The sequence below is a fragment of the Pyxicephalus adspersus genome, chromosome 8 (genome assembly GCF_032062135.1).
Source record: "Pyxicephalus adspersus chromosome 8, UCB_Pads_2.0, whole genome shotgun sequence".
In the NCBI taxonomy this organism is placed as follows: domain Eukaryota; kingdom Metazoa; phylum Chordata; class Amphibia; order Anura; family Pyxicephalidae; genus Pyxicephalus; species Pyxicephalus adspersus.
Genome location: NC_092865.1, coordinates 71343266 through 71361066, shown reverse-complemented (window position 1 = coordinate 71361066; position 17801 = coordinate 71343266). Strand labels below are relative to the sequence as shown.

Below are 17801 nucleotides of genomic sequence, written 5' to 3'. Positions count from 1 at the left end.
CTACACCTTTGGAGTGTGTTTCACTGGTGTGTGTATGTAATATTTCTAAATTTAGATTATATGATTTTCATATTGTCTTACTTTTCCACTAATGTAAATTTAACCTATTTGCATGCATCACAAATCTGCTTGGAGTTTTAATTTCCCTAGGTCTAGAACAAACTGTTAAAAAAATATGTAAAAATGATTAAAACAATCATTGTTTTAGGACAATCTTATAGGACCTGCTCAAGTGGAATTTTCTTAAGATGCCTGGATGTGAGCTATTTATCTGTGAAGGTTCTCATTTATCCAGGCCATTATATGTCTAGTAGTAGTTAGACACATTCATGGTGACTTGTTCTTGTAATGTTGAAGGCATTTCACAGCACTCCAAGCTGTTTTATCAATGATACAGCGTGCAAAGCTAAGAAATGTCTTCAGCATTACAAGAACTAGTCAGCTTGTGACTAACTACTACTAGGTATCCATGCATCTTATTGTACGCTAAAAGCCGTGCACCTTCATTTTGAATATACCAGATATATGGCTTATAGAACTCTATACATTAAAGAGATTTCTATCAAGTAATGTGGAGGAACCAAGAGCCTGGGAAGCAGCAAATCGAGAACTTTCACTTTTCTGCGTTTCATACCCAATGTTAACAGTGTTGGCTTGAGTCTAAATATGGAAGACATGGCACATATATGAGCTGCTAAAAAAAAAGTGCTTTTACATTAATTTTGCTTTAGAAACAAATTACCTGTTTCTCACACACTGGTATATGGTCCTAAAATGCTTAACCAGCTTCATAGCAAATTTTGCCTCAAAGTGTTTTTGGGAGCTGCACAGAAGCAGGTACCTTTCCTCATATATAAGTGTACCTCTTATTAATATACCATAAAGATTCTAACTCAATAAAACTCAATACAAGCTTTAAATCAAAGGCAAAAGCAATTTAAAAGTATTGCCCCATCTGAGAAAATCTACACCCTATGGTCTTTAGCAAAATGTAACCTTCTGTGTCAAACTGAATAACCATTGAAACCATGGCATGGTGTTTCTCCCTAGATGGTTTTCAATAACTGCCTCCCGCATTTAAAAAATGAACACAATAGGAAAATATAGTAAAGGCTTACTCTAACACTCAAAATAACAATCTATTGTGTTCAAAATATTGGACATCATCAACAAATATTCTCAAAAGAAAATCTTCAAAATCTGTGGACTGGATTGTAATCAGGATAATTTATAGCTATACTAGAACAGCGGTCGTCCACCAGTGGTCTGTGAGAACATTTTGGTGGTCTATGGCTCTGGCCGGTGGGCCCCCCAGAGGCGTCAGAAGAAAGACCTTGCTGAGGGGGGTGCACCGGCCAGAGCCGCAGACCATGTCTCCCTTATGGTTTGTGGCTCAGACCTACGATGGGGGACTGGGCGGGTTCTGGCATCATGACGTCACTCTGGGGGGAATTTCTTACCCTTTGAATGACACTCCCTGCTTATGTGCGGTCCGGAGTCCATGAAATTAGTGGTCCCTGATGTCCAACAGGTTGGCGACCACTGTACTAGTAGACAACCAAATCCTGTAAATACATTCTAAATATAACTAATATAAAACTGTTATGCTGATATTACAGAATTTAGAAAATTCATTTCTGCTGTGTCTGTGCTGTACCAGAACCCTGCAAGCCATAGTAAGCACTTTAATTGCCAGAAATTAAAAATAACATCATGTATAATTGAAGTTGTCCATCAAGCAATCACAGTCTCCTAATACCTCTCAGTGTGATTAAGTAATTAATCCCTTGCTGTCACCACAAAACTGCCTGTCATCCATTCTGCGTATTAAAACCAGAAAACTCAATTATTCAAGCTTGAACCAAATACTTCTTGTTTTCTATTACAATGTAACCCTTCCATATCTGTTCTGAGCAGGGAATTCTACCCTGAAGGGTAATATTATTATTAATATTATTAAACAGGATTTATATAGCGCCAACATATTACGCAGCGCTGTACATTAAATAGAGATTGCAAATGACAGACTAATACAGACAGTGATACAGAAGGAGAGGACCCTGCCCCGAAGAGCTTACAATCTAGTAGGTGGGGGAATTTCACACACAAAAGGATGGGACATATGTAGTAGGTATGTGCATGACATCCTTTAAGAAAGACCAGCTGTGCCCACACCAGCTGTCCAACCGCACACAGTGATAAAGGAACTGTTTTCATGTATTTGTATGGCTGGCATGCATACCCATCAGTATTACCCAATTCTACCAGACTATTCAGGACTATACAGCATTATCATTATACTATACATTATACAGACTAAACAGCATTACCTGAAATGGAAAAAAGAATTACAGTTCCCTACCTGATATTTATTTCACAAGTTCAGATTCAAAGGTGATACCATCCTTTATCAATACAATACTCCTTATTACTTTTTAATGTAATACATACTATCTTCCATTGTTACAATGCCAGTGATGGCTATTGATCTATTTGTTTACATCATTGCAGCTGTGATCACTAAAAATTACAGAAAAATATGTAATAAAGTAATTATGTATAGTGTTTTTGTTAATACTGATATTAACTACTGTTATTTTATAATTTATTAAAGTGAGCATTTGCTCATAGAAGGTAAAGCTAAATGTGGGGCTTCTATTACTTTACTTACTATGATAAAGTTCTGACATGGTGGAGGTCTGATTATTGTATTTTTATACAATATACAATTATAGTATTTTGCTATTTGCTAATACATACATGTCTTATGGATTTAGGTAAAGTAGGAATTCAAAATTTCCTACTGATGATAACTGCTATTAATGGCGTCCATCTGTCATAGCCATTACTAGCTATTGATAGAGAATGTGTATTTCTGCCCTTTGTGCTTTGTGTTCAGCAGGGGGAGACAGTTAGCTAGGGCATCATTGTTTCTTGCATAAAATGTATCCACTGTTTGCATAAAATGGTTGAATGCCAGATATGTGAACCTACACATGGCACTTCTCCATATACCCTGTTTCCACTTCCAGTGGCGTCCTTATGTTGAATAGTTATGAAGCAGTGCTCCCCACAGCAATTATAAAAGGGAAATCCTTAAGGTGCCATGAGATAAGTGCAATTTCAACTTCACCTGGGATATCCAAGTGAAACATGCTTCAACAGGGGAAAAAATATTCCCACCTGATTCCATTAGGCAATGTTTCCATGGATCAGCAGTCTCTGTTATCTTTACTGTAAATCCTTAATCCTGTTATATTCTGTGCTTCTAGAAATCATCCAGCTTTTTCCTAAAGCAATCTATAGTAGTTGCTGAAACTACTTCCTGAGGGAGCCGATTCCACATTTTCACAGCCCTTACAGTAAAGAATCCCTTCCTTATCTGGAGATAAAACGTCTTTTCCTCCAGATGCAAAGAGTGCCCCCTTGTTCTTTGTAATGATCTCAAAATGAATAAATGGGAAGGGAGTTCTCTATATGGACCATTTATATATTGAGAACTCTCTTCCCAATTATTCACTTTAAGATCATTACAAAGAACAGAAGGGCACTCTTTCGTCTGGAGGAAAAAAAGGACTTACTAGTAGTGGTAAAATTTCTAGCAACTTTCAAGTCTTACAAATTGTCTGAATTGCATTGGTCAGTAACACAAAAATCTGCATTTCAAACTAAGCAGATTGCAAGGGGTGACACTTATAAACTCACATTATAGCTGTAGCCAGATTTGCAGTAAACCACACCAGTTAACCACACTTTATAATTCCCACACTGCACTTACAAAAGTTTTACTTTAAGTAAAACTTAACCCTATCATATGAAAACACATTATATTCTGTACAGAGTTCTATAACTTTTTTCCCATGCTGTTTTCAATGTCCTTTGTAAATAAAATTAAACGCTGGGAGATCCTGTACTTCCTTAAAAAAAGTATTCCTAGAAATATAATTTTTTTCTTTCTATGAATAAAACTGGTGTACTGGTATGAAATATACAAGTATATTGCAACACGCCTTTCTACACAGATATTTTCAGATATTTTGTGATAGGACACAAAACAATGAAGCAGTGAAAAGCAAGACACTGTCCTCAAATCTAAAAATCAAATCCTGTGACTTACAAAACATTTTCTATGTCGGAGTTTATTTAGGTTCGTTGTTCCATATTTCATGTGACAAAGTAGGCTTTTTTACCAATTACCTTGTTTCAGCTTGTCATCTTATCTGGAGTTTGTCTCTGGTGTGATCGGTCACACTGAAACAAGGTGCATTCACAGATAAGATGACGCTTTGCATAATTTAAATTCCTTCTGCATTATTAATACGTGATGCCTACAACATCATCCTTCTGTGTTGATGGGTCTGATGCCCAAAAAGTTTACATGAATGCTAATACGGTACTTGTTCACTGGTAGTTTTTTAAGGTTACAGGTTGCAAGACAACATTTGTACAACAACAAACTGTTGTACACTGCTAAATTACTCATTACAAAGGATATCCTGACTGCTAACTAATAACATAACGAACACAAAAATTGAAACTCCTTACCATCTGTTTTTATTTGGAGCCAGCAATAAATAAATTATATTTGAAAATATTTATCTTGTTCCCAAATATTTACCCATAGAACAGAATTTTTTAAAACAAATCTTTATCTTGTTCCTGAATATCTCCCAATATTTCTCAAAACAGGGTTTGCTAGGAGATCCTCTGTGCCTCTCAGGTCAGTTTAAGTGACCTTCAATGATCTGTAAGAGTGCCATTCTTCCCACTGACCACCACGCTAATATGCTGCAAATTGCGGATTTTGTAATTATAGCCGGGATTCCCTGAAGACCTGAAAGTTATTTCAAGGGTTCCAACATGTTTGGAAATTTTGAGAAAGGATGCCATAGACTGTCAGATGTGAGGGCATGGAGTATCGAAAAACAGCTAGCATAACATAACTTTATATAAATATTTCAATAAAGTATATTTTCAGAACAGGGTATATTATAAGGGTTGGAGTTATCATTGAAGTAGCCCTATTTAATGTACAGCGCTGCATAATATGTTGGCGCTAAATAAATCCTGTTTATTAATAATAATAATAATAATAATATTAATAATAATACGCTACACAGATATTAAGAGTTTAAGTTTAACTCAATCAAGCTGTAGGCGTAGATTATTAAATATTAAAGTTGGATCTACACGGACAGTTTTAAAAACGCATGTAAATGTTCCTACCACGTTTATAGGCATTTTTATGCACTTTTACAAACATTTTAAAGCTTATATTTAAAAACGCTAAAAAAACTTATAAACGCCTATGACACGTTTTACCGCAATTTGCCACGATTTTACATAATCCTTTAAAAAAGTTTTACTTTTAACCCTTTCAGTAAATGAGTACAGGGGTAAATAAAACCCCCTTACTCATTCCCTGAAAGGGTTAAAAATATGTGTAAAAAATAAGAGGAGGCTTTAATGTTAAAGTATTTTTTGGAATGTGTGTGCTTTGTGTAACTTTTTTGTTACAGGTTATCCCACCATGACAGGACGATTCAATGGCTGCTTTTAATGACATGAGCACAGCCATGGGACTCCTGACAGTGAGGGATCCCTGGGCACTAGAGGGCAACTCTCCCCAATCACCTCAAGTGCTCCCTGATTGGTTGAGGAAAGGGAAATCCTGATGAGAGTTTAAGCATCATCAGGATTTCCCTTTCCTCAGCCAATCACAGAGAGGAGCTCTGCTATGCTGAATCCAAGAACATATACCACAACTCCGCTAGGGCTGAAGGAGCATCAGGGGAGCGGAGCTTCAACATAGCAGAGCTCCTACCATGATTGGTTGAAAAAAGGGAAATCCGGATGATGCTTAATAGCGGTTAGCTTCGCTCCGTGAATGCCATTCGGCACTAGAGGTGAATGAGGACAAGTCTCCCCATTCAAGTCTAGTCCTTATTGGCTGAGAAAAGGGAAACCCTGATGACAGCTCAAGCATCATCAGGATTTTCCTTTCCTCAGCCAATCAAGCTGATTGCTCCGCTTCATTCTGATGATGCTTGAGACTTGTCCCCATTCACCTCTAGTGCTGAATGGCTGAGGAAAGGGAAACCCTGATGACAGCTGAAGCATCTTAAGGAGTTCCCTTTCCTTAGCTAATCACAAAGCACTATAGGTGATTGGGGAGACTTGTCCTCTAGTGCCTGTGGTCCCACACTGTCAGGAGTCTCATATCTGTGCTCATGTCATGAATGCAGCCATTTGAATCATCCTTTCATTGTGGGATAAACTGTAAAAAAAAGTTTAAGTTACACAAAGCACACACATTCAATAAAATACTTTACCATTAAAGCTTCGTTTTATTTTTTACACATATTTTTAACCCTTTCAGGGAATGAGTAAGTGGTTTTATGTACCCCTGTACTCATTCCTCAGGGTGGGGCGACAGAGATCTGGGAGTCTCTTTATTAACACTTATAAAAGCCCCCATTGTTTTCAAAAGAAGCTTTCAATAGGAGCGTTTTCAAGCCCTTTCAAGCTTTTTTTTTTTTTGCTTTTTCCTGCATTTACCCTGCATTTTAATTTTAAAACGTTGCAAGTAACATTCTCTATACCGCTCAAAAACGTGCCTCAAGGAAACGTCCAGGTGTAGATTAGCCTATTGGAATGCATGGGCTTTTAAAACCTTAGGTTAAACGCTGGAGAAAACGTCTGTGTAGCCTAAGCTTAAAGGTTGTGGGCGAGTTCACTTTGTGAATTAGAGATGTGCGCATTCAGTTGTGGAGCAAAATGCACAAGTGCATTAATCTGTGAACATGCATGGGAAGTGGTGTTTTTGCAACTGGTTAAAAGTTGTGGTCAGTTTGATAACATGATAAGACATTGAGGCAAACTAATGACATATTTATTAGGTAGAATGAATCACCTACAAAGAAACCGATACTTAGCTGTGGGTTAAATATTTACGTGTACATGCATGCATTTTGCTCAGCTAGCAGATAACTGGTGAAGCTTAATTAGGCAGGGTTATTTGAAATATAAATGTTAATCTATTCTCGTGTGAGATAGTATGACTTGTAGAGAAAACAACAATGTTGCTATCTGCTGACTTATGTTTAACCTCCTGGGCGGTTCATTTCTGTCTCTATTTTTTTTATGTCTTTCGTGAAAGTTTATTTTAAGGTATACCATTTTAGTATGAGTATAATAAAGTTTGAAACACAAAATCATGTCACAATAATTAATTAAATACATTTAAAAAAAATAAATGTAATAATAAATTTTATAAATAAATGTTGACATGATTTTGTGTTTCAAACTTTATTATACTCATACTATATTATACTGTAAAACAAATTTTCATGAAAGATATACCGCTTTCAGACATATAAATCCAGTGTATTGCATTCAATACAGTTATTTTGTATTGAATGCAATTCAATACAATGTATTGATATACCGCTTTCAGACATATAAATCCAGTGTATTGCATTCAATACAGTTATTTTGTATTGAATGCAATACAAAATTATTTGACATTACCGCCGTGCCCCTAGCGATGGCCGTACGCACGACGTCATCCAGAACTCCCGGCAGAAGGCCAGAACAGTCGCCAGGGATCAATCGAAGGAAGAGGACGTGGTCAGATGATGGGATCGGACGGGCAGGACACCAGAGGACACCGGCGGGACCAGGTAGGTATTTATTTTATTTTATTTTTTTTTACCCCGAGCCACACTCGGGGTTACTGCCCAGGAGGTTAAGTGCTTGAGAGATCCTTCAGTCTGTAATCTCTGTATACAAATATTGCAATGTCCTGTAATCAGTGTATATTAAAGCAGGACATAATCTTTCTACTAGCAGTTTGCTGCTTATTTGCAAAATATATTGATTTTAACATCTTTTGTTTCGATTGCATAAGAATGATAGAGCTTTTATAAAAAAGTCTCTTTTTTTTTTTTAGACAAAACAAATCTTTCAAAGTCATATGACAATCCAAGCACCAATCATAAAGTTTGTAGCAACATGCCAAACAAAGAAAATGAATATAGTGGAATCATTAAACCAACTATCTGTTATCCAGTAACCACCTTCCTAGTGATCCTAGTGACACATGGAAAAGCAGATTCTCTTTCAGTTCTCAGGGGCTTGTTACTAACTTGTCAAATCTGTGCCAAAAAGTTTTACTATTTCCAGGCTGAAAGAGATTTCCATTGGTGCCATTTACATTTTTTTTTACTACAGTATCAAGTGCTCCTTCTTTTTATTGCATGTTGGAAGACAACAGGCCAATTTTGAGGAAATGTTTGGAGGTTTTATAGATACTTTATTACAGTCAGGAATAAAAAATGCAAATAAAAATAGTTTACTTGGTCGCATATGACTTCTGTGTTCAGTCAGCAGGAGAAGCTTTGGACTTCGTTGCACATTTTCTAGTGCAACATTCTGTAGTAAAAAGCATATTATCTAAGGAGTTCAATAGCTCAAGCTGCAATTGAAACCGATCCCCTCTCTTTAAGGTTCTGTCATATGCAGGTTGGCCCATAGCAATGGGATGTCAGTATGGTTCAAACATAAAAAAGCAAGCTTGAAAATAAATTCACTGCAGGCTCCAGCCTGTATCTTTATGGCAGCAATGTCAGCAGCAACAAACAGTGACTCTGCAGAGCTACTAACTGGCTCACTCAGGTCACTGACTGACTGGAGCAGACATAAATACAGTCACTTTGATGCAGCAAAACTGGTCCAGTGGACCAGCGAAACTCACCCCCACCTTCACACTTCCCTAGGCTCCAGGACCCTAACAATACAACTTTCCATAAAAGAAACTGAAAAGTCAGACAATACAATCTCCTGGAGCCTTAAAAATTACTTTAGGAAATGCATTTCAGGTTTGCTGGATCATCCAGCGTCACTGATGAAAATGTATCCTCTCCAGTCTTGGAGAGCTTTAATAAATCGGGACCGTAGACCCATAAAACCTATAACTGAACCCCTTGAACTATTATTCAGATTCTCTAAGACATAAATTTATATAGGATAGCAGGTACACTCAGCCCATTGAGGTGGTACATACACCCCATCCAACACTTTCTTCACAAGGTTTTAGAAGACTCAGTCACACATAACATAATAGCAGGTCACACACATAGCATGTCTTCACTACAATAAAGAGCCTGTCTGGCTGCAGTTTTTTTGATTTTTGATATTGAACAAATTACAACAGAAATTATCCAAAACCATCAAGTTTCTTGATACCAAAAAACAGAAAAGTATACTCCAATCGGGCTCACTGGAGAAAGAAAAAGACCTTCAATTGATTTGTCACCTGACAATATGTGTGGGTTCCCAGGGGTTAATTTGGTGTTTGGATAAGTGTTGATAAGGAATTTCACCTGCCAAAGTAAACATAAAGCGTAAGTTGACATGTCCCTGTTCCCTGACAAGTTAGGTTTTATCAAATTCACCCATTTATATTATGGAAGGAGCTCTCCTTAGCTCTTTGACAAAAGTCTGCAAATCTTTTAAAGGGTTGGTACAGCTTTGTTTTTTTTCTCTACAATGTTCTCGGTATGTTATTATCCAGCTTTATCTCAGGTTCAGTTTAGGAGTGCCGTTTCCCCTAAAGTCAAACATCAGGCAAACAGCTAAAATCACAAAAAAACACACATGTAAAAAAGCTGTTTAACATTACAAATAATTTGTACTTCCGTTTGTCCGGTCCTAAGGTCTACAGGGCTCAGCCTTGTGTGGAATGACAAGAGATTTGATTTTTAGTAACATTTATAGACCTTGTTTCTCCTTCAGCTTGTGCCTGGGGAATCAAAGCATAAGATTGCCTCTCTGTCTCCTGTATAAGCATTCTCCATGTTATCACGTAATCCCAGAAGTGCAACTGATTTGAACTGAATTGCTCTTTGTGCTGCTTCTTCCTCCCCAAGTGCGAGATCTACTATACAAGTGCTGGCAAGAGGCTGAAATCAAGACGGATTCAGATACTTGCTTCTACCAAATACTCTAATGATATATTGATGAAAAGAGAGCTAAAATTATTTGTATTTTTTATATCGGCCTGACCCGTCTTCTATGAAGTCTCTGGCACTGCCGTAGCAATGTTTTTGGAACCACTGCAGTGGCAAATTCTGTGATTAATTTTGTTAGCACAGTGCAATGCCCTAATCAGCACAAGTATTCACCAGACGCCAGTCCCCCAATCTAACGCCACAGTCTTCGCCTTTAGTAACCCCCCTCTCAGCCTCAGGTGACTGGTTGCGTCTCCCAGCACAGGGTTGCCCCCAGGACTTAGGGCACAAAGGATGGCATTTGGGGATGGGCTGGTAGCAGACCAGGAGCCCACAGATAAGCAGCACAAGTACAGTACCACAAGGCAATTCAGAGTACAAAGCCAAAGTCATACACGGGTGATCAGTGCACTAAACGAGGTACAGAAGGATTAGGCACCAGCAGAGTCGGGTCACAAGCTGAGGTCGGACCAGGCTGAGTACAAACGATGAGTCAGGGAACAGGCAATGGTCAGCAACAGAAAATCACGAGAATCTCTCCAGCACAGATCAGCCCAGCGAAACACTACAACAGGCACTGGGGACAGCAGTCAATGGCAGCATGGGATTGCTCAGGAACCATTCTGCTAATCAGCTGTAGCAGAGCTCCAAATCTCCTTCAGCTGTGCAGTCTCAGTGCAGGGGATGCCGAGAGGGAAAACACAGCTAAAGGGAGACCAGGATGCTGCAACCTGCAGAGCCCTAAGCCCTAGGACTCCTCTGCTGCTGCGAGCTCCGTCACCGAAGGGAATAGGCTGAGCTCGCTCTATTGCTGTGGGACACCGCAAGGAATTGTCCACCCGAAGAGCGTCTCCTAACATACAGCACTTACAGAACAACGTGCCCACCTGCTCATAGTCAAGCAGTTATTTTTATTTTTTGCACATATTTTGCATGAACTAAACACTGGTTGTGCTTCCTGCTACCAGGGGTAAAGGACACTGCCTGGCCGGGACACTGACATGCCTGGTTTTCATGTGTGTGTACTCAAAATTACTGTGGTTAGAAGGCCTGAGGGGGTGCAACAACGGTTGCGTTTTTTGTGTTTTGCACTGTGGTTCTTTATCCACAACACCAAAGTATGCCATTCTGAAGGTTGCTATCAGACTACATTCCACAAAATAAATTATCCAATGAACTGCTAAAAAAAAAAAATCTTGTGACTCGTTATCTGTCTGTCTGTAATACAAGATTATCATATGGGTGCGATACCTAATTCATTGTTCCCATGACATCTATTTAACTCACTATGCTGACAGCCCATAAAGCCTAACAAAAAAGTCAACAGAAATGTCCCTTCTGCAATAAGCATACGTACCTGCCTGATTGCTCACTTCAAATGTCAAAATCACTGATGTTCTGTTGTACCCTGTGCAGGAGTTACGTCAAGAACCAGGAGTTGTGCAGGAGGTAGGTCAAGCGCTATCTCTGCAATGTGAGAGTGTTAGAGGGGCTGGCACTGCCGCTGACGGTATGACTTTGCCAGCTACTTGAACACTCGCATTGCAGAGCTGGTACTGTCCTCTGCTGCCCCAATTCGTTCTTTATTTAACTGGTAAAAGTTGGCATCTCCGGAGAGACAACAGTTCTATGAGTAGGTGCTAATCTCACCAAAACCTCAGGGCTAGTGTGAACATTCAGGTTCCATTTTGAAACTGCTCAAAAATTTAAGGGAACCTATCGGAAAATAGAGCAAGATGGTATAACAAAACCAAAAGTGTGTGCGTTCTTACTGTCTAAATGTATAGAACGTCAAAGAGTTATCATCTACATACAAATCACAAATGAAACAAGTCATACCAGCAGGTATACAAAGCTTATCTGTAATTAGGAATTAGTGAAACAGAATAAAAGAAAGTAACAAACAAAATAAATATTGTACTTAAATTCAATATGTAACAAAAAGTAAATGACTTGATGTTAACAGAGTAAACATTTTCAGACTTATTGGGGTGGGCAAAGGGATCTATTAGTATCTCAACTGGACAAATATCCTTTAAACATTTTTTACAATGACCCAAATGACGTTCTTGGTGCTTAAAAAACATTTAATGACTACACGGATATTCAACTTTATCTACAGTTACAAAATAAAGTTTCTACAGACACACTGATATTACAAGAAAAAGATGCAATAATGTATTTTAGTGATACAATAAAAGGAGCAATGGTTAGGAAGTGGTGTTGCATTACAATGGATCACAATTTGTTCTACAGAAGTTAGACGTAGGGCTCTTTCTGAGGTGACAACTAAATAAATATTTTAGGCATACACTGCATAAACTTAGAAGATTAAATGTCAGTAAATACAGGTAGGTCTTACGTGCAGGGAACCCAAAGGCAAAGGAGCATGCAAAGCAGATGACAACATTGCTGTTAAATGCAAGGACGCAGCTTAGCATTCACATTGTCCTGCAGTTAGCAGTTAGTTAACGGGTTCAAAACTTTACATCAGGGCCACACAAAAATATTAGCTTAAATAACCGAGGCAAAAAAATGAGACATGACAATGAACATACTGAAAAACAGATTTTGAAGTTACATACATTTTATTGGTTTATGATTGTAATCTGTGGATGAACGATTCCTTGTGCTTATGGAACATTAACCTTTGTTCCCTTTCACAAAGTGAAGCATATGAACACAGACAACTCCCTATAAATGCAAAGGAATGCAACAATCCCCCTACACTATACATTTTTGGAGAGCTCAGAATGTGTGAAAATACAAAATGGCCCTGTTGACTTCCAAGATAATTTTGCAACTGTTTATTAAAATAAATTCTACAAAAATACACTAAAATTATCAAAAAATAAACTACTTAGTTTGGTTTATTTAACCACTTCAGTCCCGAAACACTAAACACCCTTATTTAGCAGACAAGAGACAACTAGAAAGTCATAATAATATACATAATCTTCCTGTTGACCATCCTGAATGCAAAACCTGGCAATTTTACTGGGAGCAGAAGGGGATCCCAGTGGTGTCATTCTTACATTTTGAAACCATGTTGAATATGTCCCAAATTATTTTACAGATAGCGGACAGGCTACTGACAATATAAAACAACATCATACATCACTGGCTACCTCAAAAGATTGCATAGCCATGGAAAGAAAACAATAAAACTTGACAGGTAAAGGGTTGATAAGTATATATACTGTAATTACCTGACTGTTCTGCACTCACCCAGCAAAAAGATTTAACATGCAAAAAATATGCAGGAAAACAAATGTAAATGAAATTTAGTAGCATATACGTTAAAACAAATAGAAGTCTATCCAGATTAACAAAGTTAAGAAAAGCTCAGAAGTGCAAAGGGTATAGCTGTGTCCCACTTCCTGTGAGACAATGGTAACATGCACAGAGATCCAACTATCTTCATTTGTTTTGGCCCGATTTGGTTCTAACTCCGCATGCTAATAATCTAATTTCCCTAGTCGTATGTTATGTCTTTATGTAAGTTAATCTTTAACTCAGTCTAAGGTCAATTTTAGGGGAAGCCAATCAACCTAACTGCATGTTTTTGGAATGTGGAAGAAAACCAGAGTAACCGGAACAAACCCACACAAACACGGGGGGAACCTGCAAACTCCATGCCGATAGTGTCCTGGCCGAGATTCAAACCTGGGACCCAGCGCTGCAAAGGCCAGAATGCTCACCACTAAGCCATGAGTAAATGGTGAGAGGTGCACAGGCACCTATTATTTTGGCAAAGTTTTCTAAAATGTCCTATCACTGTTTCTACAACATCTGTCAGCTGGAAAAAGAACTTAACATGGATCAGGTGTTGAACACCTCACATGTGACCGTAAACACATAATAAACTAGAGAAATGGTTTCAGTCGATAAAAAAAAGCCTTTTACAAAAGTAAAGTTAGTCATCTGTTGAGTATGCACACACCCTGAAAAGCATTTGCAATGCTGGGCTCTCCTATACCGATCCTATAGGCAACATGAGGTCGAAACAAAGCCATGAATAAAGTTAAAAAGACTGCACCCGCATGACACCTCTACAAGAACACATTTCTCTTCCTCAAAGACATTCTACTTACTTTTAAAAATATTGCAGAATTGTTATTAGAAAAACAGGAAATAAAGAAAAGTATTTGTTTTGTAGCCAAAAAGCATTGCATATGTCCCTTTAATCAACACCAATGTGAGAAACTTTTACTAAGAACTACACTGAGGTTTGGTGTAATAGGCTATGTTAGGACAAGTGGTTTTCCAAGCGGTCAGTTCACCACTTTGTAACCAGTAATAAGCTGCACAAAACCCTTATTATCATTGAAGTGAACAAAAAGCCATTTTTTCAGATATATTTGAGGGCAGTGTGGTTGGGCTGCTGTTTTTCAGTAGCTCCACGCTGCATCACAGGTCGGTCAGCTGCTAAACTGCTTTAGTAGACTTGAATGAGAAGCATTTGCAAAAATTGTTAAAAGTGTTCTGCAGCACAGCAGATGACCCATGATACTTTGTTATATGTGACCTCCACTTCTTCAATTGCACTATGTTTTTTAACAGGGCTGTCAGTCAGTATAAAACACTTTGACTCTGACATCTCATCTCAGGTGTTCGGGGACCAACTGTCTGCTGAAATCCAGCTAAATACAGTCACAGTGATTGGGAGGCGTTTCATAATACAGAGGGACAATGACCCAAAACATACAGCCAAAGCAACCCAGGAGTTTAAAGGAATAAAGTGGAATATTCGCCACCTGATCTGAACCCAATTGAGCATGCATTTCACTTGTTGAAGACTAAACTTCGGACAGAAAGGCCCACAAACAAACAGCAACTGAAAGCCGCTGCAGTAAAGGCCTGGCAGAACATTGAATAGGATGAAACCCGGCATCTGGTGATGTCCATGAGTTCAAGACTACAGGCTGTCATTACCAGCAAAGGGTTTTCAACCAAGTATTAGAAATGAACATTTTATTTTCAGCTTTTTTTTTTGTCCAATTACTTTTGAGCCCCTGAAGTGAAGTGATTGTGTAAAAAAGGCTCTAGTTCCTCCCATTGTTATCTTTTTGTTCAACCCACTGAATTAAAGCTGAAAGTCTGCAGTTCAACTGCATCCGAGTTGTTTCGTTTAAAATTAATTGTGGTAATGTACAGAACAAAAATTAGGATAAGTTGTCTCTGTCCAAATATTTATAGACCTAACTTTATATATAGAACGTAATCTTACTGTGTAACCCTGAATAAATTATATTAACACTAAGCAAAATTTCATAATCCAGTCAAATTAATATTTTTCGTGAGCCAAGTATATTCCAGATTACAAAAATGTATAAATGTTCAGCTGCAGAATAGTTTAGATAAGCTTAGTACTAGTGACAAGTCAGAAGTGGGCTTAATACAGCAGTGATACTTCATCGTGACTATTATCTGTGAAATAAGACATTTTTACATACTAAATGATTTCAGAACAACTTAGGGGGTTGATACACTGAAACAATTTGAACATTTTAATATTGGAGTATTCTTTTGAAATTTTGAGAATATGTTTATTTTAAAATAATAACATTCTTTGGAGAATAGGTGCTGGTGTTTTCTATTCCACTTGATATAGAGGTTTTTTTTTCATATTGAAGATTCCCTCCTGTTGCAACTAAGATAAGTATAGTGAAAATATGGTTAATTATTGAAAAACAATATTTGGTGACTGATTAACTGTAACTATGCACTTTTATGGAAGCTGCTCTCATTTTTGCGCTATTAACTCTGAATAAAGGAAAACTACATGGGATAAAACTTATCGATATATGCCATACATGGGTAAACAAAATTCAAATGGTGAATAGTCACCAAGTAAGTGCAGATGAATTGATAAATTGCATTATTGAAATTGAAAATTGATGTTGAAAGTAATTAGTGTTTTATGTTTATTCTAGAATCAATATAAAAGCTGTCTATAGAGTTCTGATGAAGCCCAAGTGGTGAAACATGTCAAACCACGTGAAATGTGAAAAAAACGGCCAATGTGCTAATTTTTATGTGGTTGTGTTTTTAATTGTATATTAAGGTTTTCTTTTCAATAAACTGCATTTAATGGTTATAGATATATGTTTATATAAAACGATTTAGGATATAATATTATTAGTGTTAGTAGTTTTTGCTATGGCTATTGATTACAACATTGTAAATTTCTATGTGTACACATTGAATATGTATATAAACAAAATGGTTTTAGCTTTAGACAAACTTTAACATACTGATTACTGTTAAATTATGTTTTAACCACACAAAGTTTACAAAACTCAATATTTTCATGAAAACAAAAATTCCCTAAGCATAGGATACATGAAACAAAATGTTTAAATCGTTAGAATTTGAACTTGCAGCCCCTACATATGCCCAACCATCTGTCAGTTACTCCACTCCACTGTTCTCCCTTGAATCCCGACATTGACCACTAGTCAGCCTGTACTGATGGTTAGTGGTCACCATTCAGTCAGTCATTGTTGAAAATGAAGGAAGCCAGGATGAGTAGGTCCAATCATCAAAACAGCAACAGCATATCAGTAGAAAAGAAAGATCAGCCCTCATGTCACACACATAAAGGAGAAGAGAAGGTTGGAAAGATTTGATATCTTAGCAAGATATTTCATTGCAAGGTGGTCAGTGATATGTGTGCCAAATGTGAATTATTTTCCTTAATGTCTACAATACCCCTAATTGTGTTATGGGTGCTTATGGCTGGACCTGTATGTTATGGGTTATGGAAGTGGCGGTGGGAATTACGGCTGTAGGTTAAGTCTGGTGGTGTTAAATCTGGTGGGTGGTCTGTGGGTTAAGACTGTTAGGTTGAGACTGGGATTAGGGGTATATTATGGCTATTATAAGTATATCTTATTATTGTACAGTGTATGAAATGTGAATAATTGGAAAAGATCTGAAGAAATATGAAAAAACATTGGTTGTTATGGATATGAGTAACATATGTTAAGTGTTGCCAAAACAGAGGCAAAATAATCCCCCACCAAAGTTTTCAGTGTATGTGTATATTAGTATTGCATGAAAACGTTAAAGAACATTTCCTACATACTAGAATGAGAATTCTCGAATGAGTATTCCAAACTTTACCTGGACTTTTGGTACTCCAGATTAAGTGGAGGGTATGTCCAATAGAACAAAACAGCCCCCTTATGCTACAATTTCTCTTTTTCACTTTCTAGTAATTTGAATGGCAAACACAATGAGCTATAGACTGCTATACTAGTAGGCAAGAAGACTTTCTACTCATACTCAAAAGTTTTCTGCTAGATCCTACCCCCTACTAAAGGTGTGTCAAGGCAAATCTTTTGTATTCAGGGCAGAAAATTATGTATGCTTTGTAAATGACTTCTAGAATGAAACAAGGCACCATAAAGTCTGAATCAGTTGACCGAGCAATCCTTAATAATCAAAGCAAATAGTTAAACTCCCAGTATTTAAATTCCTGCAAAAAAGGAGTGGTTATGTAAAGAAACAAGGTAGAGAGAACAGAGGAGCTGACCTTACCCATCAAAGCCTGCTATAAAATCTATTATTTTAGAGATAATTTAGAGATTAATGCACTAAAGAATGTAAAATAACACCCACAGCTCCAATATTTCTGAACAGACAGCTAAACAGCAAAGCAGAATGAAGCCATTACCTCACCCATACTAGTTTAATTTTCATGGCACTGTCTAAGTAAATACAATTATCTGCAATGCCCAAAGTTTGTGTCTGCATGTTATTATAGCAATCTGACTTCTGCAGTAT

General features: G+C 37.5%; 1 protein-coding gene across 5 annotated transcripts in view; it reads right to left on the bottom strand.

Moving 5' to 3' along the window:
• Nucleotides 1-17801, bottom strand: part of MGAT3 (beta-1,4-mannosyl-glycoprotein 4-beta-N-acetylglucosaminyltransferase) — a 70090-nt gene that overhangs the window by 22333 nt on the left and 29956 nt on the right. For 2 of the 5 annotated variants that reach the window (XR_011922029.1, XR_011922027.1), the window contains exon 2: nt 1461-1565. The exons of the other annotated variants lie outside the window; for them this stretch is intronic. The gene's annotated coding sequence lies outside the window, so the exon portion shown is untranslated. The remainder of the gene's footprint in view (nt 1-1460; nt 1566-17801) is intronic. 5 annotated transcript variants of the gene reach the window in all.